The sequence below is a fragment of the Bacillus rossius genome, chromosome 7, assembly GCF_032445375.1.
Source record: "Bacillus rossius redtenbacheri isolate Brsri chromosome 7, Brsri_v3, whole genome shotgun sequence".
NCBI lineage: Eukaryota > Metazoa > Arthropoda > Insecta > Phasmatodea > Bacillidae > Bacillus > Bacillus rossius.
The window spans coordinates 39,580,073-39,604,865 of record NC_086335.1 but is presented as its reverse complement, the minus strand read 5'-3'; positions in this window follow the sequence as shown (position 1 = coordinate 39,604,865).

Sequence of the window (24,793 nt, the reverse complement as noted above, 5' to 3'; positions counted from 1 at the left end):
CTTGATATGTTTTGCATTTCTATCACAAAAACTCATTTCATGTTTCTTGGCTGTCAAAATCGTAACAAATTTGAGAATTTTGAAATGCCATGTAAAATTAATTAATATTTTCTGGAAGAAATGGAACCATTACTTGAAGTAGCCAGTTGCACTGCAGTTAAACCTAAAAAGTTTCATTTTTTCAATAAATTAAATTCTCCTTATTTCTACAACCCAAAAACGTTAAAAATGTAACTTTGGCAGCTAATTATGCAAAACGTATGCGCTGTATATATTTTTATTTCGTGAAATTTAAACAATTGAAAAAGTCTAGAAGTTTATCTGTAATTACTGTAAATATAAAATCTTGACCTGAAATTGGAGGCACCCCCTTAACGAGGTAGATTCCTGAATTATTTTGCTTCTATTATTTTGTATTTTTTATACCAAGGTTTTAAATTGAATAAAAATTTTAACTGCAGCTGATAATTTCTAGATAAGTTTCATCACTTCAATAAGTGATTTTTAAATTTTTTAAAAATTTTAAGAACTCTGACGGCCAATTTTTATTTCAGCTCTAGCATGAATCGAAAGAATGATATCGTCTGATAAACAGCTTTGGAATTAAAAGTTTGTGTGTGGGTATATTTAAAAATTCTTAATTTCTAGTATAGGAAATTCTAGTACCTATGGGATAACCAAATTTGGACTTGATTTACGAATTGCATACCAAAAACCAAGCTTTTAACGAATAAAACTACATAAATCGGTACATATTAATCATGGTCTAATTTAAAGTTAGAATTGAAATATAAATTTGCCGTTAAAGTTTCCAAAAAATAATTCAGTAAATGATTCTTGTAATGTGAAAGATTGATTTAAAACGTTATTTTGGACGTCCGCCACTGCTATTTTCAAATGAATGTCATAGAGAAATCAAGAAGAACAAACAACAGAAGAACAAACGTTCAATATAAAAAACAGCTCAGAGAATTCCATGGAAGCCATAGTCAGAACAATATCACAGCGCAGACGAACACAGTGACCTGACAACGACGAGACAGTTGCAACAAAAAACATTAAATACAGAATTTTTTTTTAGACAAAACAGCGACAGGCAGAGCAACCCAACGATGATACCAAGAAGAAAATACCTGGACAACACACGCAGACAAAAGCGACACACGTGTGAGTCATCGGCTTATTGTCGCTTGTTTTCTGTGTGTTTGTGTATTCATCTTTTTCTCCACGTAACACGCAGTGTAAACCGCTATTGGCGTACGTTCAAAATAATGATTTAAATTGTTTGAAATATTTAGTGAAGATTTAACTCGGTTTATGTTTTGAATTTATTAAAAAAATCGTTTGTGAAAAACACACTACGACAAAAGCAAAATGATTGCGGAAGGGGGGCACTAACTTAAGGTGGTCCCACGACTTGAATGTGGCAGTATGTTCCCGACACAAGCCAGCTCCGTGCGCGGGTTCGGGGAGCGACTACATTATTGAAGAACCCTGCGTCGCGCCATCTTCTGAAGTATTCATTGAGCAGCACCTCCCTGGCGCGGCGACAGCACGAATCCCGCAGCCTCTTACAGTTTACCCCCCGCGAGGTCTCCGTGTGCGGGTAAACATTTTTATAAACAATTCGCGAGTCAAAATACTGTCAAATAGTTACTTGATGACATCCCCGCGCTGCAATGGTGTTGTACTCTAAATTATTATACTTCAACAAATTCCACGATTCTAAATAACTCAGCAATACATATTTGGGTAATTATCGTTTATTATGGGTTTACTAACTAAATAAAAATTTGTTATTGTTTTATAAAAACTTTTATTGTCTTTATATACGTCAAACCTAGCATAAACAAAGAGAATGTAACAATGTGGTACACAGTTTTGTTCTAAACGTTTGTTTATCATGCAAATATTTATTTTCAGGACATCCACGATAAATAATAATTTGTTTTAAAAAAAACTTAAACTATCAGTTTTTTGGAAAATTACCTATCAATTTTTTATAAAGAGTTTATTTTTTATAAAGTTATCTTAATAAATAAAAAAGCTTTTCATAAAACGCTACTCAGAAACTGTTAAATCAAAATTGTACAATACACTGTGCTGTTACATAACTGTCCCACACACAGAAAGTGTTTTGTTTTTATTATAAATAACATTTTTTAATTATTACTATTGTTTGTTGACATTTTTGTATTTGGACGTATCTACGACTACCATACTCTATGGCGTAGCCCAAGTGACTTTGAAGTTCAATTAGCTAGACCCCTCTAGGGAGCAATTGACTTAAACGGCAAATTGAATTTTTTATACATAATTTGCATAACAAAACTTTCATTGTTGAAAAATCCAGTTTTAAATTTAAGACATTTTAGCATATTAAGTTGTATTGTTAAGTGTCTGTATTTTGTTTTGATGTGATAATTAAGTCAACAATCGGTGTTCTCGGCCAATGAGAGGCCATGTTACTTAAGATAAGCGTCATTACTGAATTAACGAAAAAAAAGTCTTGGAATAACGACGGCGTTGGCTAGATAGCCCGGGTTTCAATCCCTCAAAAATCAGAAATATCTACGAGCTAAGTAGATCATCCTATTACTAGGATGTTTTAAATCGTCGTCTAAATATAAATTAAATATTGTTTAATTAAGGCACGTCCTGCATGACGTGTACTTAGGAGTGAATTACCGTGAGTAAAATACCGACTCATGATGCTATCCTGAGTGAACTGTTTTCTACATACACGTAATTTAATATTGCCGACGAACACATAAACATTGAATTTTATGCTGAACACGTTAAAGACTTATTGAAATAAACATTTGTTAAAGCCAATTACGTATCCTGATCTACACTTTGATTAGTTCTACACCCAGAGGTGAAATGAGACGGAGTTCTCACGATGCTCTACCGCAATTTACACATTGAATTCAGCCGCGGTACATTAAAGTTATCTTAAATTACGAACATAAAAAAATAAACATTATTATTTTATTTCACACTAATTTACGATTCTAGATTGAGAGCAACAGACATAATTAATTTGAACTATATGAACTTTTGTTGTGTTTTATCATGTGTGCAACATACCTCCAGTTATTTAAGAAAACATGATGGTATACCACTGGTCCAACCAATAAGCATATATATTTTATTTGATTAAAGATTATTTGTTTTAACCCTATCTTACCTTGCTGTTATTTTATAGTGTATATGTTTGTTTTTCCTTAATGACCTTAACTTACATGTTGCCAATCTCATGCTAACCCTATATTTGGAGTGGGAAATTATTTTAACTTTCTTTTTTTCTCTTATGTACCACACTACATAAGGGTGGCGCCCAGAGACATATTTAAATTTAATCAAAGAGTCTATACTCGACAGAGTAATTAAAATCCAGAGATAACTACTGTTAATATCTATTATTTAAAATATTATAATTATTTCTGACAACAGTTTAGTTCAGATAATAATTCAGAGAGTTTATGAGCTATACACTGCACATATTAGTATCAGTATTTGTATTATTCTTTATAATATTATTATTGCTGACTACACTTCGTATAGCAGTCTGCAGAGAGTCTGTAGTTACTCAGAGTGGCAACCCAACTAGTGGGGCCCGATTTGCTTGTGTCAAATCTGCTAGGTTTGTTTACATGCAAGCATTGAATTGAACTTTAAAGTGGACAGGATATTTGTGGTAATTGGTAATTGTAGTTTTGTTAGAGGTATTACACAATGGCTCAGCAGACCTACTATCTGAGAAGTAGGGCCAACAGTGTATGTGAAGAGTGTCCCACTACACACAGCTCTGACAGTGACACCTTGACAGCCATGGAGGATTGTAACCTTTACAGTGGGTTGGAAATCACTCTTAATTGCCAATTATCTCAAACTGTTTACTCTTTACTCGGAATGATATTTCCAGGGGGGTTTTTAATTCGTGCTTGTGTACGTTTTTGCATGCATAAGGTCGCGCTTATGTGTGTGTGTGTGTGTGTGTGTATGGGTGGGTGGTGTGTGTTGTATGTTCGCACGTACGCGGCACGAGTGTTTACCCGCAAGCCTCTCTGGTGAGGATAATCTCATCCCCCCACACCCCTCTCCACCAACAGCCAGGAAATAAAAAGCAAATCCGCTTGAGTTTCCGCCCACCACGCGCTGTCAACACTCACAAAGAAACAATAACCGCAGGCTCGAGACAACAGCAATAACAGGACCTGCCACACTGCCACACTGCCACACTGCCACACTGTCACAATGCCACACTGTCACACTGTCACGCTGCCAAACTCTCGCTTCATACGCCTCCCTATTTCCGATAAATTTTGTAGAAAATCTTTTGAGGGGTAGTGCCGAATGACGTTACAAATGAATTTTACCAGCTCGACAGTTTTTTTTTTCACGTGAATTCGTATTATAAATCAGGATGCCAGTTTGAAAAGTGGAGCGTAACGAAAATGGGATGGATTTCGGACCCTGACAAAAAGGAAACTGGGCTTAGAATATTCGAATTGCGCAAATATAAATGTACTTTAAGTGTTTACGCTTGCAATATTGTAAACTTTTTTTTTTTACATTTACAGGTCGCTACAAGTGATAGGAAAGTTTCTCGAACGTTCGATTCTGTGTGACTAATCTATTTTTGAGAGCAGATACTGGACACGCGCGTTGACCAATTTTAACCAAGTAAAATTCATTTTGCGTAAAATAAAATAACAACCTATTTAAACTATGCTTGAAACGTTTACTTACAATTTAGAGGCATAAGAACAGTCTTCTTTTGTCCGAATATGTGTTCACGTTTGTTTGGAACGTAACAACCAACTCGGAAGTCGGAAACACGGCGTAGTTTCCACTAAGAGTCAGTTATTTGAAATTACAAAGAACTCTTCGTTTAGTTCAGGTCGATCTTTCGTTGGAAAGTCGGTACAGTCACTGCAAATTTCCAAAAGTGCATCACACCAGTTAAAAAATTGGTTGTCTGTAAAGTCGGTTTACGGACGATAGTTTAACGTGGCAACGTCGTAACAAAACGTTGATGAAATGATTGCATACTTTTATGAATAAAATTGAATCATTTTTATTGAATCATCACTATATTGTATGGATACAAAGAAGGAGTGAAATGTAATCTACAATTTAATTGATAAATTTACTTTTATTTGCACTCATTAATTCAAATATATTTATTACTTTAACGAAGAGATTATTTTAACAATAACTTTTATACATGTTTACTATTTAACTTCTTCCAATCTGTGTTATTCTGTTAAGGATAGGACGATGATAGGAAAAGTAGGAAACGAATGGGAGTGTTTCATGTTTAATGTGCCTCAAAAAAGTCAAAACGATGGTTGTTCCAAACGAGTGGAAGAGAGATAGATGCGGCGCAAGCGTACAATGAGCGTAAGGGGACACAGAGTAACGGGAAAATGTGCGTAACGGGTCACTATTCGTGCGTGCAGCCGGCGTTCATCGATTTATTAGACGTTGTCACGTCAAAAATTGTGTTCTGTTTGGCACGCGAGCCTTTCGCAGCGAGGCACCAAGAAGAGGTAGGTGTGCCGCATGAACAGCCAAGTGTTTTATTCCAGGTTCGTTTTTTCGCGCCTCGCCAGTTTGATGAGGTCGCCGCAGCGGTCGGTAGGGCTGCCGGGTGTTATTCCCACCGCCTGCTAATGGCTGGAGCGAGGCTGGTACAAAAGGGTTTCGGAGAGCGCCCTACCGGGGGCGGACGGGCTGGGCTATCCGGGTGCCCGGGCCAGCAGTAAGCCGGCCCTTGTCACCGTTAATTAGAACTCCTCCCCCCCCCCCCCCCGCCTCACGCCCCCTGAGGAACTACCAGTCGGAGGCGGGGCGCGCGGCTAAAGCGGCGCGTCAAAGAACTTCTGGGACGGCCATCTTTTTTATTTTTGCGGCGAGTGAAGAGAGAGAGAGAGGCGGTGACGCTGAAACTGTTCCTCTCCATCATCTTTCTTCGACACACTTGGCGTGCGTCCTTGTGGTTACCGTAAGTAATGGACCTCTTCGTCGACGAAACATTACGCCCGAATAATATGTGTATATAAATTTGTAAATGGAACATAAATATTAATATAGAATTACAAATAATCGTAATTTTGTTCATTTACATTAAAAAAATCTATATCACTAAACTATAGTGTACGCAAAATAAAAAGGGTTCGGATTCTTTTGTGTTGTACCAGTACCAACCAATAGCTAAAGTTATCTGTAAACCGTTCCCTGAATAGCTTTCGAGTATTAACTGTCCACTATTTTTAAGCATAATAAAACAAAATAAGGTCAAATATTCGAACATTCGAGTATATTTTTCCATGGTTTAAATATATATATATATATATATATATATATACATTTTTGAATCAAATATCAATTAAAATTTAAAATTATGCACCAATTTTTTTTGTGAAAAATACTCAGTGTTATCTCAAACAACGTATTTCATTTATACCAAAATAACCATAGCCCTATGTTTTACAAAGTTAGAACATTTTTTTTTGTAGTATTACAGACTATTTCTTGGCAACTGGTCTAACAAAGGAATCTTTTGTAAAAACAGCAGAAATTATTATTTTTTTCTGTGAAGTGAAAAGATGCGTGCAAGTATCCAAGTGTGCATGTGTACACCAGTGCACAAGTGTGCTTTAATTAGGGCCATGCATGCACTTTTTCGCAAAATATATATATTTTCAGAACGACCGTGTGCTCAACAGACGGCAACTTGGCTGCGGGCAAGTCTCACCATTGAGCAGTGACTCGCGACCCGCCTGTCGCTGATCGCTCAGCGACAGCCTTCTTTTCACAGATGAGAGAGCCAAACGCCCGATCGTGCATCTTTGGTTTTTTTTTGTTCATTGTAAATAAATATGGCGGTGTTGATAAAAGGATAATAATGGTCAATTAGGTTAGGTTAGCTTCATTATAAATACTTTAAAACATTTTGGACTGTTGATTTGGTTAGGATAGCTACATTAAAGATACGGGAAAAAAGGCATGAACTTCGGTGAACTTCGGGTTTTGGCTCTCTCGTCTGTGAAAAGAAGGCTTCCCCTCAGCGACACAACGAGTTGTTTCTCAGCGCGACGCGCGACCCGTTCCTGGCCAGTCTAACTGTATCGCACCGAAGCAGCACACTGGCCAGTGTTTGTGTGTTCGACAGTATGATATTAATGTGCAGAAATTATATTTTTTTAAATCAAAAAGACTAATATTTTATTTTGAAAAGTTCTGAAATACCACAGAAGACATGTTTATTATTTATAGAAATGTATAGTGAATCATGGTAAATAAAAAATTGAGATAATTTGGTTTTCCTGAAAATAAAACATTAAATTTTGAAAAAAATTGATATCGATTAATGTTACACCATAAATATTAATAATACTCGAACAGCGAGATAAAATAACACAATAAAACCACATTTTCAGTATAAAAAAAATAGTTAAATATCTTATTTCTTCAAGTTCCTTGCACGAATGCCCATAATTAATGACATTGTTTATAAAATATCTCACAACCACACATGCATTACAAGCAAGGTTCTGTTTGGATATTCCTCCATAATATGCCGTTAGGAAACTTCGGGATTACGATGTCGCTATAGCGACAAAGTCGCTGTGACTTGGCGCTGAGACCTTTCATGTCGCTGGTCGTAGCTTGTCACAGGGACAAAATTTTTCGCCACTTCCACCACTGCGCGTATCTAAACGTCCGTGGGATGTTGATGGTTGAAAAAAAGATGGGAGGGGGGGGGGCAGTTATTAAAAAAAGAGGTGCTCGTAAGGCTCATGATTTGTGTGAGGGGTGGACAGGGGTGTCATGGGGGGGGGGGGGGGATGGAGTTTTACCGGACCTCCTCCCGACCACTTGTGAGAGCCGAAATTACTGGGCAATTTCGCCGGGGCAGTTTGCTGCGGCCGGCGGTGTTTATTCATACGCGAGGAATGGCTTGTTTGGGGTCGAGGCAGCAGGGTAATAACACTGTGAAGGGAGAGAGAGGGTTGGGTAGGGGGGGGGGAGGCACAGCTTGCTGGATAAACACGCATGCAGTCTGGACCACTTTACCGGCCAAAGACCTTCATTAACAAGTAGTCAGCCGTGCTACCAAGACGCTGACTAGTTGGCAGACTGGAGTGGAGAATATTAGTCATTTCAACCCACTACAGAGGTATATACACACATTGGTAGAGGGTAGCTTTTGCATGTACCTATGCACGTGGTGAATTAGAATTTACGTAATAAATAATGTTTGTAAAGAAATTATTGCTTTATTACTTGTAATCTCATGTAGAATAGAACCTGGATCTCTAAATGCATGGACCAAAACGTATTGAGTTTTTTTCTACAGTGATATAACTAAGAATGTGAATCGATCGAGTTTATAAATACATCAATAGGTAATTTTTTTTATTATTTTAGGGATTTTCTCCGATTGTTTGGATGATAATTACGAAATTTCAATGTGCCTATCAATATGATTGATAAGATGGTGGCTGCTACAATAATTGATGTTCTTGTGATTAATTAATGTTAATGTGCTCTAGCAAATAATTAAAACCAAAATGGCAGTAGCACACTTTAGAAAATGGCAAGAAAATCCAAGATAGCGATCCAAGATTGCCGCTGTAAAGTCAAAATGGCGAAAATTATATATATCTTAGTCAAAGTGGTAGGGGTCAGCTGCTTGGTAAATAGTGTGGAAGAAGGAAATGTTGCAAATTTTACCAGTACATCCACCGGGAATCGAACCCAGTACCCCTGAAATTCGTGAAGTAAGATTTTTAAATTACAACTTGTGTAAATTTTTATTATTTGTATCAATTTTTAATTTTTTAATTAAATTAATACTTTTGGCGCCATCAATTTGAACCCAGGACCTCACGCAACGATGACGTAAAATTAACTTTATTTTAATTAACTTTTTAAGAATATTTTTATAAATTTTTTATTAGAGTTTTTAAATATAAAAATATAATCGATGTGTCTAAAATTCATAGGTCTCATATTTCAGTCGTCAAGAGGGTCAAAACATAAAGATCCAGGCCTAGTGGCTTGAATATAATTTTCTGTGGAGTCTTAAGCGTGGATAGGTTAGAATACAATAGGTAGAATACGATCGGATACAATGTAATACAATTGGCAGACTGCCATAGCGACGTGATTCTGCAATGGTTCGCCACTGCCTTCAGCGGGAAATAAATTCCCCCACGACCCGGCCAGGAACTAATCCCGGGATATTTAGCTCAGCAGCTTCAAGCTCTACACTGTTATAAATTACAGTAGATCTACGGACTTTTCAAACGAATAATGCACCTCAAATAAACGAATAACACCCCGTTATTTCAGGTAAATGAATGTTCATACAAACTACGGTGGATTCAAAATTCTGTGTTTTGTTGTAAACAAGGTAAACACACACCTGAATGAAAGATGAGTGTTTTTACCGTAGACCTAACCAGTTTTTGAATTTTTTTTTTAGATACCAAAATTATTCTTGATTTATGTTCAGAGCAAGTTAACTCGGTATCCGTAAATTTAACGATCATTGGATAATTTATTGCTAGTGTTCTTCGTGTTTTAACAGTGTAGCAACTGAGCTACCAAATAACCACTTTCTTGAAATCCAACCTGCTGGTGGAATGTGACTCAAAACTCCCAGGTTCGCAGCGAGTGCAGTCGTTATCAATCCTGTCCAAGTAATTGCCGCCTAATTTGCGAGGCCGGTACGTACACAAACTCGATCGAGAACTCGATAAACGAGCATCTGTCACAAACGGTGAAATCGGAGGGCAGCAGTTTGTGAAATTAGAAAGGAAAGAAAAATAAAATTTGAGATAGAAAGATAACCAACCACACTGTTAGAAATTACGGTAAATCTAGGGAATTTTCCAAGAAGAATTTATCTGAAATGAACGAAGATTTTTTTCGTAATCTCAGACGTCTATGGCTTAGTAGAAAAAATGCCGTATATAAACTTCCGAATTATGTTTTTTTCTCTTTATAATCAGGGTATACGTACACGTGAAAGAAAAAAAATGAGTTTTTGTATGAGTATTATCCGGTTTTTGAGGGTTTTTCCTTATATACCAAGATTATTTTTATAGGTTTATTTTCAAAGTATGTGAATTTAGTACCAGTAAATTTACGATGATAACAGTAAATCAACGAAGATCCTTGGATAATTAGCGTTCGTAAATTTAAGGTGAACATTTTTAACAGTGCTCTATTCTTAAGGATGAGTGCCTGAGCCAGTTACTGTTAATTTATTTTTTATGTGCTTTTGAAAGATTCCAAATAACAGTTTGTTATTTATTAGCCTCTTTTAAACCTTCAAGTGAATGTGATAATACAAATTATCTTTATTTAAAAGTGAGAAATATTGAAATATTTTGAAAACAATTGAATGTTTTTATAAATTTAAAAGTTAAATATTGATATAAAGTATATAAAGGTTGATATACAGGTGGGAAAAGTGGACGAAAATTTGCATTAATATGTGTAATATTACATGGTGAGGAAATATTTAATGATTGATTCAAATAGAACAAATAACATTTTTGTTTTATACGGTTTCAAACATTATTTTGGACATACGCCGTTGCTAGTTTACACTGTGTACCATAGAGAAAACCCGGAACACGGAAAAAGATGAACACACACAAACACATGGACAAACTACACATTTGGCTTGTTCATCTGTGAGTTCGTGAACTTATCTTTAGCCATCCGTTCTTCAGGTTTTCTTTATGGAACACAGCTTAAACCAGCAATGGTGTATGTCCAAAATAATGTTTTAAAACATCTCCCTCATTGCAAGAATAAATAAAAGATGGTTTTATTTTTTACGCCCACCACAAAAAGGAATAATTAAACTTGTAAAAGTATTTTTTTTTTTTTTAGAAAAAATCTGTCATTAATAAGGAAACGTGTGTGAACTATAAATTAAATTTAGAAGTTCAGCAAAAATGAACGTACACCAAAAGTAGGAACAGGTTGTTATTTTGAGTAGGCACTGGTTCACTCCCTGCCGCTGCTGGCAGGTGGATTAAACATGTTTTCCTCTTCAGTGTGTCCAATGAACCTCCAGTGTTCAACTCACCTCGGCCCTCGTTTTTCCTGATATTCCGATACGCCGAAATTTTCTCCCAATCCTTTTAACCCACGTCACGGCCTATTATCCACCAATTTATTTTCGGAAAATGAAAACGGACACTCACGCTCTGAAAGGTAAAAAAAAAAGTAACCATTACTGCAAATCTGATATGTTAAATGGCAAGCTATTGTAATCTGGAGCTACTGAAATTCTAAACATCTGCTGAAATATGGTAGCTGAACGCGCTTTGGAAAGCAATTTGCAAAGCTTAAGTATGAAAAGCTTAATAATCAGAATTTTAAACGTATTAAATAAACGTACAGAAGTTAAATTTCCTCATTTGTTTTCAACAAAAAAATTATTCAAGAGGATATATATACATGGTCATTTGAAGTATGAATAATACAGAACTACATATTATTTGACATCTTATATGTAGATGCCGGGAAAATGTATACATTCATTTCGTGATAGCCTAGACTTTAAACTAATTGTAACTCGTGCTGCTTCTGCGATTGGACTGCAGGTTGTCTGGATGACTCTAAACCAATGAGAAACCCTCAACAAAAATAGTACCCAATCACAGGCATCCAAATTGAGACGTCTCGCAAGTCAGCAACCCATGAACGGGTCATGTTTGTAAACGTGGGTAGAAAACTGTGGAGCCTATTTTGCGAGTCCGCTAAAGCCGCGACTTTTGCCGGTCTCTACTTATACGGACATGAAAAGTTATTTAACCTTCATCATTGCAGCGTACATAATATGACGTGATCACTTCTTGGTCTTTAAAATACACACTGTTGGCGAAAATACTGTCCATCGGTTCAGTGTACACCGTTTAGAAGCTACAAGCAGGGCAACGTATTTTTCGCGAAAAAAGGTTTTCCGGACCAGCTGTGTTTCAAAACTTTGTAGCATTGTCTGTGTTTATTGGCTGGGTTTATTTCAGGTGATGTTCCACTGACAGCACACCAATCATAGCTAACCAGTGCGGAAGCAAACGCAACCTGAATGAGGCGGCCGAATAGGGCAACAATTTCTCTTGGAGACGGCCGTCAATTACCCGGGAACAATCGCTATAGCCCGTCCCACTCTTAGATTGCAGTACACGGCTTATAGCGCGCGCTGTTGCCAAATCTCTATCACATTACGAATTTCAGGAGATGTGTGTCTTTGTAATTCGGATTGAACAAGAAGCATTTTAAGAAATCATATCGTAATTTATAATATGTTATACTATTACACAAATAAATTTGTAATAATGCCACTTTTATGTAAATTTCAAATAAAAACTACCTATTGTAGACGAAATTTTTTTATAGTTTTCTTTTATGTTCTAAAAATTCCACACACACACACACACACACACATATATATGTATATAATGTGATCTATATATATATATATATATATATATATATATATATATATATATATAGATCACATTTTCATGGGTGCGTTAAATGCCGTATTTTTGGACAAGTCATGTACAAAATGATAAATAAAATATGGTAATGGAAATTCTCGGTCGAGTAAGTTATGGGAAAAATCCGAACAATTGGGTCGAAATGGGGAAGATTTTTTGAAAAACAGAAAAATCGCAACAACTCCCATTATATGAATAATATCGCATCCATTTTAACGTATAATAACTCAGAGCACCTAATGCCAAAAATGTTTTAGAAATAAATTTTTGATACGACCAGCCATAACTGCATGGGTTCGAAAAATATTTTCACCTTACAAAAAAAACGTAACTGCCTTAGTAGACACCTTATCAAATCTGTTTAAATTGTTTGTAAATATCATAATTATTTTCCACAACTTTGTCTAAAACAATGTTTGATAAGATGCTTGGTGTTGACAAGGATAGAAAAATAATTCAAAATTTTGTACCATGATTGCTAATAAATTCCTTCGTATTTATTTCATACATTTTACATATTATGTTCAAGATTCGATTAAAATATTTTTGTAACAACCATTACTGCAAGGGGAAGAACAAAATATGGGTGTAAGGATATAAAAATCCCTTTTTGTTCTAATGTAAAGAAATATAATCATCAAAATCTTCCTGCGCCTTTAGGCTGTGCCGATAAAGAATTTTTTTTTAACTTTAACTTACAACAAGAATCTGTTCACACACATTTCATTCATGGGAATTTATACGATAAATGTAACGTTAACTTGATTAAGAAATTAATAACATCACATACCTTTTAATCACTATCACTACCGCTACCAATGTTGATACCCCTTCCATAAGAGTAGCGCAGAGCTGACCAGAAGAATGGTAAGCTTCCTTAATTGCATTGCACACACTCATATTTTTTGAAAAATACTCAAATACATTCAACACAATCTTGCGCTCCCTCCCGCGTAGCCTACCGATATAATTTCTTTTCGGTGTTCTATCTTCCATATTTTATATGTACGTAATAAAAATAAATGTAGAAAATAATATCACGTATGTTAATATATAATTTGTCAAAATTATAACTGTAACGAGTCACTGGACACAACGCGTTGCTTCGTCGCGAGACGCGATACTAACTGGCAGGCTGGTTTTCAGAAATGCGTGTCTAAGGAAATACATGGTTGACTAAGGAAGCCATGTATTTGAAATTGCTTGCAGGACAGAACCCCACTTATCTAAACACACGACCATGTTTCCTCTTACGACGGCAGCTTGTGAGAGAAACCTCTATTGCAGCGCGCTCTTGTACTGATAAGACACATATTTAACAGATATTTCCACGGAAACTGTAAAAGCAATTGAGATGAAGCTGCTTTTAAAAACTAATTCAATTCATTGTGAACATTTTTCACTCTTTCGTCTCCCATCTATCTTTAATAGAAAAAAAGTTTTCCGCTGGTCAACGTTTTGATGTGTCAGTTTGTGAGAAAATGCATTTCAATATATTAAAAAAATTATTTAAGTGAAACCTGTACAGTTTTTGTCTTAACATTTGTTCGGTGGTGTCCTAAGGCATTAATTTATTATTTAAAAAAATCTGAATGAAATACACATGTAGTTTTTTTTTTTGATGTGAAACATCTCGGAATACTTCAAAACAGTTCGCAGTGAATAATTTATGTTTTTTTTAATTTTTTCGGACACTTAAAATATTGTTAAGTATTCAAAATAAGCATTTCCTGGTGCGTATTTCGATGCTATACAATATGAAAAAAAGCTTGGTCCAAAAATTAAAATTTTAGTTTCGTTTGATGTTTGGCAACAACGCACAATGAAACAAGGACAGCGCTAACGGCAATCGGCGTGTGTTAGAGAGAGAGAGAATGCGCCCATTTACTTCCACACTGCAATCTAAGAGTGGGATGCTCTATAGCTCTGGAATACCTTATTGCTAGAGACCTGCAAAATTCGCGGTTTCGATGGCCTTCAGGATAGACTGCACATACCCCTGTACACTCGGGCAAATAACGCAAGTTCATTGGCTGCCGATTTGTAAGTCGTCTCAGCTGGTTTGTCTGTGATTCGATCCTTCTTTGGTTGAGGGTTTATAACTGGTTGAGATTCGTTCAGATGAACAGTAAGCCAATAGCAAAATTATCTTAAAGTTATATGTATTTGAATTCTAGCCTATCACCGAAAAAAATCCACGTATTTTGCGGGTCTCTACTTATTGCAGTCTTATTGAGCGATCAGATTTTATTTAGTGAAAAATACATGCCCATAGCTACAAGTATGGACCCTGCCATTTCTAAATACATTTGACGACCAAGATATAAGTACTACATAGTCCTAATCAAAGGTTGTTGGTTGCAACTTGTGTAAGACGCTATCTTCATATTCGACTGAAGCCACGCTGAATTTGATCACCCGGGCAGTAAATGTTCACCACTAGCCAGAGCTCTTCTAGCGGGTGACACACGCACAGGACGACCCTGGATATTTTTTCAAGTGTAATAGAACCTTTTAGATAGGTTGTAATTTTCACGTATTCAGTAGTATCTGACTGAAACCTTTGGGAAAAACAATGACTTCTTAAAAAAAAACCAACCGGACATTATTGATATCTGGAAACGTCCTACGTTCAGGAGGTACCATGAACTACAATAGGTGTGCGCTAGGATATTGGGAAGTAGAGACCGGAAAAATTCGCGGATTCATTTCACGAAATGCTATAATTCAAACAACTGTACCTTTATATTGCTTCTCTGACTGGCTCACAGTTTATCTGAAGGACTTTGAGCCAATGAAAAACCTTCAACCAAAAAAGTATCGAATCGCAAGCGTCCCAGTTGACAGGTGTCACGAGTCAATAGCCAATGAGCAGGTGGCATTTGCCTGAGTGTATAGGGGATTGTGGAGTCTATCCTAGAGGTCATCCAAAGCGCGAATTTTTCCAGTCTCTATTGGGAAGTGTACTGACTGGTGAGTGACGTCATCGCGTTCCACAGAGGAGGCCCGCACGAACCAAGATGGAACAATTTGTGAAGAGGATGACAAAAAAAAAAGGGGGGGGGGGTTGTCTGTTTGTCTGTAATAGCCCCTAAAACATTTTCAGATGAAGGAGTCAGCAAATAGAATTTCAGGTATATTTTGACCCCGCCTCGTCAGGGGTGTATGTGTGTTGGTGAGGCAGGATGATAAGTGCGACGCTCCCTGGCGCTTCTAGTGCGGTGTCGCCTCTAAGCGCAAGGCTCTGAACTGCCGCGTAGTCTTCTCGTCGTCACAGGATAACAGTGAATTTTGAGCGGTGACCGTGACATTATATGGCCGAGAAATGAAGATAAAGGTGTAATGCAAGTCCCTTAAGTGCTTTCAAGAATCTGTACCGGTTGTTTAACGCCTAAAAATTACTCTGAAAACACACGTTTTAGCTATTTTAACTCTTCTAAAAATATAGTTTTAAAACCTAATCCAAAATCAAAAGTACTTTTTGGCCCTCAGCGAACTTTTAAATGCTTTTCGTAAGCAGACACCACTCGTATATCTTGAGTAGTTTCGAAATCGCGTTGTTTTTCCTGAAGCTCTGCGCACCGTGTGTGTGCCCGGGTAGGAGGAACCCTTAAGTGTTAGGGTTATCAGTAATTTTATACACACTAATTGTACAAAAAATAATTTTAATACTTGTTTAAAAATTTTACAATCCTCCATTTGCTATTTGCACAAAGATTCCCTAATAAAACACTAGTATTAAAATTATAATTTTTAAGCCATTTAAAAATCCATTTTACCTTGGTTTTTTTATGAAACTGTAATTTAAATTACCTTTCCTCTCTCTTCGTAACTTTATAAAGGGAATTTGGGCTTTATTTTCTGGCTATTCAAAAAAATTGTTAGTTTTGTTTTAAACTCAAGTAGTTTAATTTAATTTAATTTTTTTACTTATTAAAGATTTCATTAACCTTATTATGTTATCTTTGTTGAGTTAATGCTTTTAAATACAATAAAATGGTAAATTAAACATTTTTTAGACCTTGAGAAAATAAGTAAACATATCTTAAATGTTTTTAAAATTTAAAAAGATGAAATTAGTGGCGTTCCAGAAGTAGTCTTAGGAGTAAAACCACCAATCAGGTTAGAAGAAATTGAAATTAAAATTTACTAGTATATAGATTAAAGGTAAAGAAAAAAATATAAATAATTTAAAAAAAAAATTCTTGTTTTCATTTATGAAAATTTATCGAGTATCCAATCTGTGTCATTTTATTTGGCAAGCCATTTTCAATGGCCATTGTTGCCCGTCCATTTCAACGCTCTTGGGACAAAGTTGATCTTCAATATTTTTTTACCATTTTCAACTTAGAAAAACTTCTTTCAACACTGAAACCGGGTATGTCAAAAGTATTCTCAAAATAACAAAAATGTTTGGGAAGGTTTCCATTTAACCTTTTTCGGTTGTGAACGTCGAAGATTTAGCTGGAGAGCTTTCAGTGGGTAGAAGTGGTACAAAAATTTGCAGTTCGTCAAGCAGTTAATCTCCGTTTACATCAGATTATTCTACATCACATAGAGACCACTGTGAAGATGTGTACGGGCATCCTTAAAATCCTTCCTATCCAATGTATCTAGATCTCCAATGTCATGAAGAAATTTTAATCTATTTCCGTGGTTTTCCACGGGTTCAAGCCTATCTTTTAAGCGAGGCTATTGCTATCTCATACGTGTAACACGTAAGAACACACAGAAAGAAAAATGTAGTTTTACAAATTATTTATTTGGAAACCAGTTGCCAAGAAATAATTTGTAATAATACAAGAAATATATTATTACTCTGTACAACATTTGGTTATGGTTACTTTTGCATATATGAAATACTGAGTAATTCTTACGTAAATTGGCGCACAATTAAATATTTTAATTGATGTTTAATTGAAGCCTAATGTTTTTTAAACCATGGAAAAGATAAACAAATATTTAATAATTGGAATTTATTTAGTTTTATAATGCGTATTTGATGTGCGCAGTTAATACTGGAAATATATTCAGGGAACGGTTTACAAATAACTTCAACTACTTGCGGTAGGTACTGGGACAACACAAAAGCATAAATGCCCGGGTAATAAAACGATCGCAATATTACCACGAACACTATTTCGTAGTGATAAAGCTGTTTGCACGTAACTGTAAAAATTTACAAATAACTGTAAATGTACATTGATATTCCTGTTCCATTTACTAAATAAATTCACAGTGCATCAAGCTGTGTAACTTTTCTGTTGGTTTTTCTATGCCAAATTTTTTCACTCCGTGTTGCGATTTCTACTCAGTAACAAAGAGGCTTCCACTTCAAATACGGAATAAAAGCCGTACCTCCAGTACTTCCTGGATGTGTTGTTTTTTTGTCATCAAGCTTGATGCGCATACAATTTTCTCGTGAAAGGCCACAGCCATACACATTTCGGCCATTTCCACGGAAATAAGCCTGCAAGTCAAAAGGACTTCAATGGATTTCCATGCAATTTTATGTCAGTAGAGACATGCGGTACAGTTCGAATCATACACTGTCGAACTTAAAGCGATTTTCACTCAAAAAGCTTATCACTGCATCACAACGACAGCTGTTTTGAGGAAAGCGTGATTTTAAATGGCGGAGAATATCATGGCGTGAAACGCTCATCGAGGGAAAACCTGGCCAGGTGCCATTCGATGGAGATATTTATGGTCAGACGCCATGACAATGTTCACGTGTGATTGTTTCACTTCACAGGCCGCGATGTCAAAATATCATTTAATTTCGTCGGGTTTTTACAGGATATTTGTTTTGTCGATGAAAACAGCGCTTTTTGATATCTGTTTTGTTTCCCCCGCTGTTTTAGAGCTGGCTGCACGCAGATTGGGTGGTTTAAAAATCGCGTGCATTCGCGTGCCTGCGGAAAACGTTTCCGTGGCGGGGAACGTGTTTCATGAGCACGAAAATTGTTTTAGCTACATGCACGGTTTGTGGAAGCATGCTATTACGTCGAAAACGTTTTAAAAACACTGCAAATTGAATATCATTTGACAGTGCCATGGGCCTAATGGAATATTTTCATGCTTGTAGGCAGATTGTTCAGAATTTTCAGGAGACGACATACTGTGACGTAGTTGTAATTTTTTTTTTACCTCGCCATCGCCATATTGACACACCCTAAACTTTGCGTTAGTGGTGTTTGAGCACTCTCATGATAGTAATTATGAATTATATCCATTGTTAAAAAAAAGTATTTTCCATAAAATTCAATAATTTTAAACGGTTCTCAGAATGCAAACACGATTCTTAAGTCAATGATTTTGGGCGTCCAACCAACATGGTGCAGGCCATCAGCTAATAAGAAAAAACGGCTTAACCCTGCTCCCACGTAATCATGCCGATGTTGCCAATCCCTTCTTGTAGGTGGGTTGTACCTATATCACGCCGAGTTTAACCTCTATGATTGAATAGGCAGTTGTGTATGAAGTGAAGTTTTATTTACAGACTTATTTCAAAGGTGGCAGGGCTAGCACGAGAGCAGCCTACTTTGCGAATTAAATAATTTTATCATTCATGCACTTTTAAAATTGTCTTTTGGTTTCATAATCTTTAACAGAGGTACGATGGTTTTATTTATATATATTTTTAATGTATTATATTGTCTGCAAATGGTATTTTTCCAAAATGCAAATATGGACACAATTATTATTTTTACGTAAACCTCAGTCCATACACATTAAATAGTATTTTTTGGCTGTGTGAAAGGGGGAAAATATTTGGAATCGACTATACATGCAAGCAGCGTATGTGTATGTATATATTTTATTTCTCACAATCATCCTAAAAAAATTGACTCAATGACTAATATATCCATAACGTAAAATTCATTATTAAAATTCAAACGTCGCGTCGTTTGCGAACCATTTTTAACACAGAAAAACTTGTACATAAAAACCCGAACGGAATTTATATATTTAATCCAATACAGTATAAATTATTTTGGGATACATTAATTAAATTTATATTTTTATATTGTTTATTTTAAATTTCATTACCCAGAAAAAATGACAAATCATTTGTAAGAACACATTTCATTACGTTTCTGTGTTCATATACGAAATTGGCAGCCATATTTTATAATAATGCTCTATAAAACCTTATTTTTTATACTAATTCATTACAATATTTTTATGTCACAGAAGTTTGACCTTTTTTGACACACATAAACACTATTAAAATACAATTTCGATCTATGATTACTAAATATTCCAGAAGAGAGCACGTGGTCGTAAAAATATTATGAACTACAATTTTTTAAATTTATTAACAAAAAATATCATTATTTGATTTGATGAGCCAGGCAATATTATGAGTCCCTAGATAGGCGAGTAGGCTGGAATAGTAGTGATGGTTCACCAAGCCTCCAGCTTGAATCAAACTGATGAGCATTGAGAATGGCTCAAGTGATTAGATGGGTCTATGTTATTTTAAATCTTGATGTTTACAATTTTGGTTCGTAACTTTTCAACGTAAAGCTCAAACTTTACTTAAGTTTAGATGTTTGAGTCGTAACAATTCTGCTCTGACATTTATCGTGAGTATTATGCAGCACGTGTGAAACTGAAAGTTATGACAGTGTTCCAAAATAAAGTTTTAATATAATACATTAGGATGGATAGGTTATGCTAATCTGGGTCAGTGGATTTACGAAATCCTGTAAAATAAAGGTTTTCCTCCGACCCCTTACGTTTTAAAGAAAGATTGAGAATAATGGACGTCAGTGAAATACGAGGCAAACTTCGAATATTTTATAGGAGTTTTCCTGCTGGCAGCACCCTTGTTCAAGAAGAACTCGCTAAAAGTTACACTGAGACACCAAATATTTGGCACCGTAACATCGAAAAATATAGTGTTTGAAAAAGAAATTACTTAACGTGTCTAACACATCTTCTAGCACTATATAGTAGATGCTACAACTTAAGGAACAAAACTGAACCACTATATGTAACACTTTTCCCATAGGTTTGTTACACAGTACCGTCAGTCGTCTACTAAATATCGTGCAGGAGTTAACAATCCAACGAAACTTTAATTTTTAACCTGTACTGCTGCCTAAAGCCCCGAAATTTGCAGCGCAGAAATAAGGAATATTCATTTGGGGGTTTTTGTGTGCAAACAGGGTCGCGGGTTCAGTATGCTCCAGGATAGACTCCACATTCGTATGCATACTGGAGGAACCTTGCTTTTTTCATTGGCGGTTTGTCTGAGAGACGTCTTAAATGGTTTCCCACTGATTTAGCACATCTTTTGTTGAGGGTTTCTCATTGGCTCAGAGCCCTCCATATAAACAGTGAAATTGTTGGAAAAGCAGCATTTCAATGAAATTATTTAAATTGTAGCCTGTTACGAAGCGTACTGTCTAACATTTTATTTGCAAACATCAATTTCGGTATACGACATTTTATAGGAGTAATTTCGTGACAGTAGTACGGAAGTCGATGAACGGAAAAATGACACAAAAATTGCGGAACCACGTGTAGCAACATAAACCCATATATTGTCACTTTCGTAAACATTATCGGACATACCATGCGTGTTGGTGTGCCGAACAAACTTTGGGATAGTGAACCTACGCCTAAATATACTTGGTAAACCAAAACAGCCACAGTAAAAAGTAATATCAAGTTTTACATTTACTAAGAAACCTGGCATTACTACCATACTATTAAAAAGTTTCTTTCTAACTTATCTATTGGCTTGGTAACACAGCGATAGCTCATCCGCTTGATTACCTCAAGATACATGGTTCAAATCTCGTTATTAAAAAGTTTTTTTTAAAACCTTTTTAATAACATTATAATGTAATAATACTATATACTTATGCGTTTGCTTTTTATGAGGTTTAATTTATCTCAGTATTGTGCATTAAAGGGTCAAGTCGACGGAAAAGTGAATTAAAAGATTACGAAAATATCCATGTTTATGGAATAAATCTATGGAAGAATTAAAAATATCCAGGACAAAGCTTGGGATTTAAATCCAAGGGTATTATATCAAACGGAGTTGAATTTATTCTCAAATAATCCATAATTTTGGTTTCGTCCACACAAGCAACTGCATCGTCAAATGATGAATTTCTAGAAAATTATTTGGTTTTTATACTAAATTCACGAACCCATTAATTTTTACTTTCACGTGCTGTGGGAGCCCGCATAACGTTATCATCGTCGGAATCATCACTCGGATCCCCACGGCATGCGTCTCTCCGACTTCGCGAACTAGACTATCCTGCCCGGCCGCCTGGCGCAACGAACATAGCGAACATCGCGAACATAGCGAAGCTTTCTGTGCGGCCGCGGCTGTAGGCTAGCATTCGGATGCCGCTCCTGGGTGGCGCGACCCCAGCGTCGACACCGCCGCTCCAATAGCAGCTTCCAGGGAAGAACTGTGGCCCTCGTAGGTCCTGGACTTGCGCCAACCGGCCAGGCCCCGTGGAGGGTGTTAGTTGAAGGAGGAAAGTGGAAGGGGAAGGGGGGAGGGGGAAGGGGGTAGTGGGTAGAGGCAGGGGGAAGTGGTACAATCGGGGAAGGGGTACGATCGGGGGAAGGGGTACGATCGGGGGAAGGGGTATGATCGGGAGATGAAGGGAGAGGGAAGGGGAAGGGGTATGATCGGGAGATGAAGGGAGAGGGAAGGGGAAGGGGTACGATCTAGGGAAGAGGGGAGTGGGAGGGGGAAGGGGTTGAATGAAAAGGTGGAAGGGGGAGGAGGAACGGTGTGTATGGGAGGGGGGAGGGAGAAGGGGGGTTGGGCGAGGGAGAGAGAGGTGTGGTGGGGGAGACCTCGCCGACACGCAGTGAGCCGTGCACACGCGAAGAGGAGGAGGAGGATTGTTTACTGGAAACATGCATCCATAGTTCCGCCATCATCTCTTTATCTCCAGAGGCGCGAGGTTTTTCGTACCTGGCGAGGATTGTGGCGCAATTTTTTTCCTTAAGGGCACACACATACGGTGCGCAGAGCTTCAGGAAAAACAACGCGATTTGAAAACATGCTCAAAATATCGGAGTCGGGTCTGTTTACAAAAAGCAGTCAAGAATTCGTTGAGGACCGAAAAGTAGTTTTAAATCCGGATTAGGTTTATAAACTGTATTTTTTTGAGGATAGATAAAATGGCTAAAGGACGTGTATTCAGAGTAATGTTTTAGCCATAAAACAACTGTTACAGATTCTTGAAAGCACTTTTAGGGGCTTTAATTACACCTTTCTCTTCATTTCTGTTGCTATATAATGTTACGGTAACCGCTCAAACTTCACAGTTAGTTGCTCTATGCACGACGAGAAGACTGCGCGCCAGTTCACAGCCTTGCGCTTAGAGGCGATACCGCGCTAGAAACACCAGCGACCACTCAAATTTAAAAAAAAAAAAATTATCATGATATAGAGTTAAATTTAGGTTTACTTTGAGTTCATATAAAAAGTCCCGTTATTATTTTAGTGACTGATATTTTACAAATAATTATGTGATGTATTTTAATAAGAAAGAATTTGGGTGATAAGCATTATGAGAGAGAAACGAAAGAAGATAATGGTGAATCGTTTATACATTTAACTATTCGTCGTAATTGTGGGACCTTAAGGGGCCCGCCTACCTGGGCACACATACGGTGTGCAGAGCTTCAGGAAAAACAACGCGATTTCAAAACTACTCAAGATATCCGAGTGGGGCCTATTTACGAATAGCATTTAAGAGTTCGCTGAGGACCGAAAAGTACTTTTAATTTCGGATTAAGTTTTTAAACTGTATTTTTAGAAGCGTTAAAATGCCTAAAACGCGTGTTTTCAGAGTAATTTTTAGGCATAAAAAAATCAGTACAGATTCTTGAAAGCACTTAAGGGGCTTGCATAACACCTTTATCTTCATTTCTCCGCCATATAATGTTACGGTCACCGCTCAAATTTCACAGTTATCCTGTGACGACGAGACGAATGCGCGCCAGTTCAGAGACTTGCGCCTAGAGGCGATACCGCGCTGGAAGCACCAGCGAGCGTCGCACTTATCACCCCGCCTCACTAACACACATTCATCCCTGACGAGACGGGCCCCTTAACTCGGGTCCAAGTGTCTCGCCGTGAAAGTAAGTGTCCTAAGATTCTTAAGGGATACGAAAGTTCACATCGTGCATGAATGATGAGAATATAAAACAATAATAGACTTTGACAGACTTGACAGATTTATATGGCGCTTATTTTATCGGTTAGATATTTTCATTGCGGGAACATGAATATACAGAAATAGTCAACAGAGTGTAAAGTTTAGAAAAAAAAATTGCATACAGTTTTTTCATTAAAAAATCTTTCTGTACTTTTACTTAAGATTCCTTTAGATACCTGATACCAAGAAATACTTTGTACTACAAGAACGTTATGGTAGATTTTGCAACACACGACTATGGTTATTTTTGCATAAATTAAAAAAAAAGTTTTTTGAGATAATACTGAGTATTTCTTACGAAAATTGGCGTATAATTTTATATACTTAATTGATAAGATCATCGAATATTCAACAATTGAACTCTAATTTGTTCTATTATGCTTATTAATGTGCGCAGTTAATAGTGGGAAAGCTTGAAAATATTTTTTAACCATTGGAGGTACTGGGAAAAAGCACGAATGTCCGGGTAAGAATACGAACCTAGAGTTACTGCGATCAATATTATGTAGTGATACAGTTGTTTTCATCGTAAATGCACAAATGTATAAATATCTGTAAATTTACATGAAAATTTCTGTTCCAGTTTACAAAAAAAAAATTGTCTGTAAAGTCTGTTTACGGACGATAGTTTAACGTGACGTCATAACAAAACATTGATAAAATGATTGCATACTTTTATGAATAAAAATGAATCATTTTTATTTTAATAATAAAAGAATAAGTGAAATTATACTAGTAGTCAGATTTTTAAAATACAAGAGTAATTAACCTTTATTGCCGAAATTGTTGTTGTAATAAGCAATGAAAACCACATTAACTTTTCACTTCACTTTATAAACAGTTGACGAAACAGTTCACGTGTAGATGTAAGTTGTGTGCTGCCGCTGTCTTTCTTCTCCTCGGACGCATAGGCCAATTGAGTGGAAGAGAGATAGATGCGGCGCAAGCGTACAATGAACGTAACGGGACTCAGCGTAACGGAACAAAGTGCGTAACGGGACATTGTTTCTTGCGTGCAGCCGGCGTTCATCTATTTAT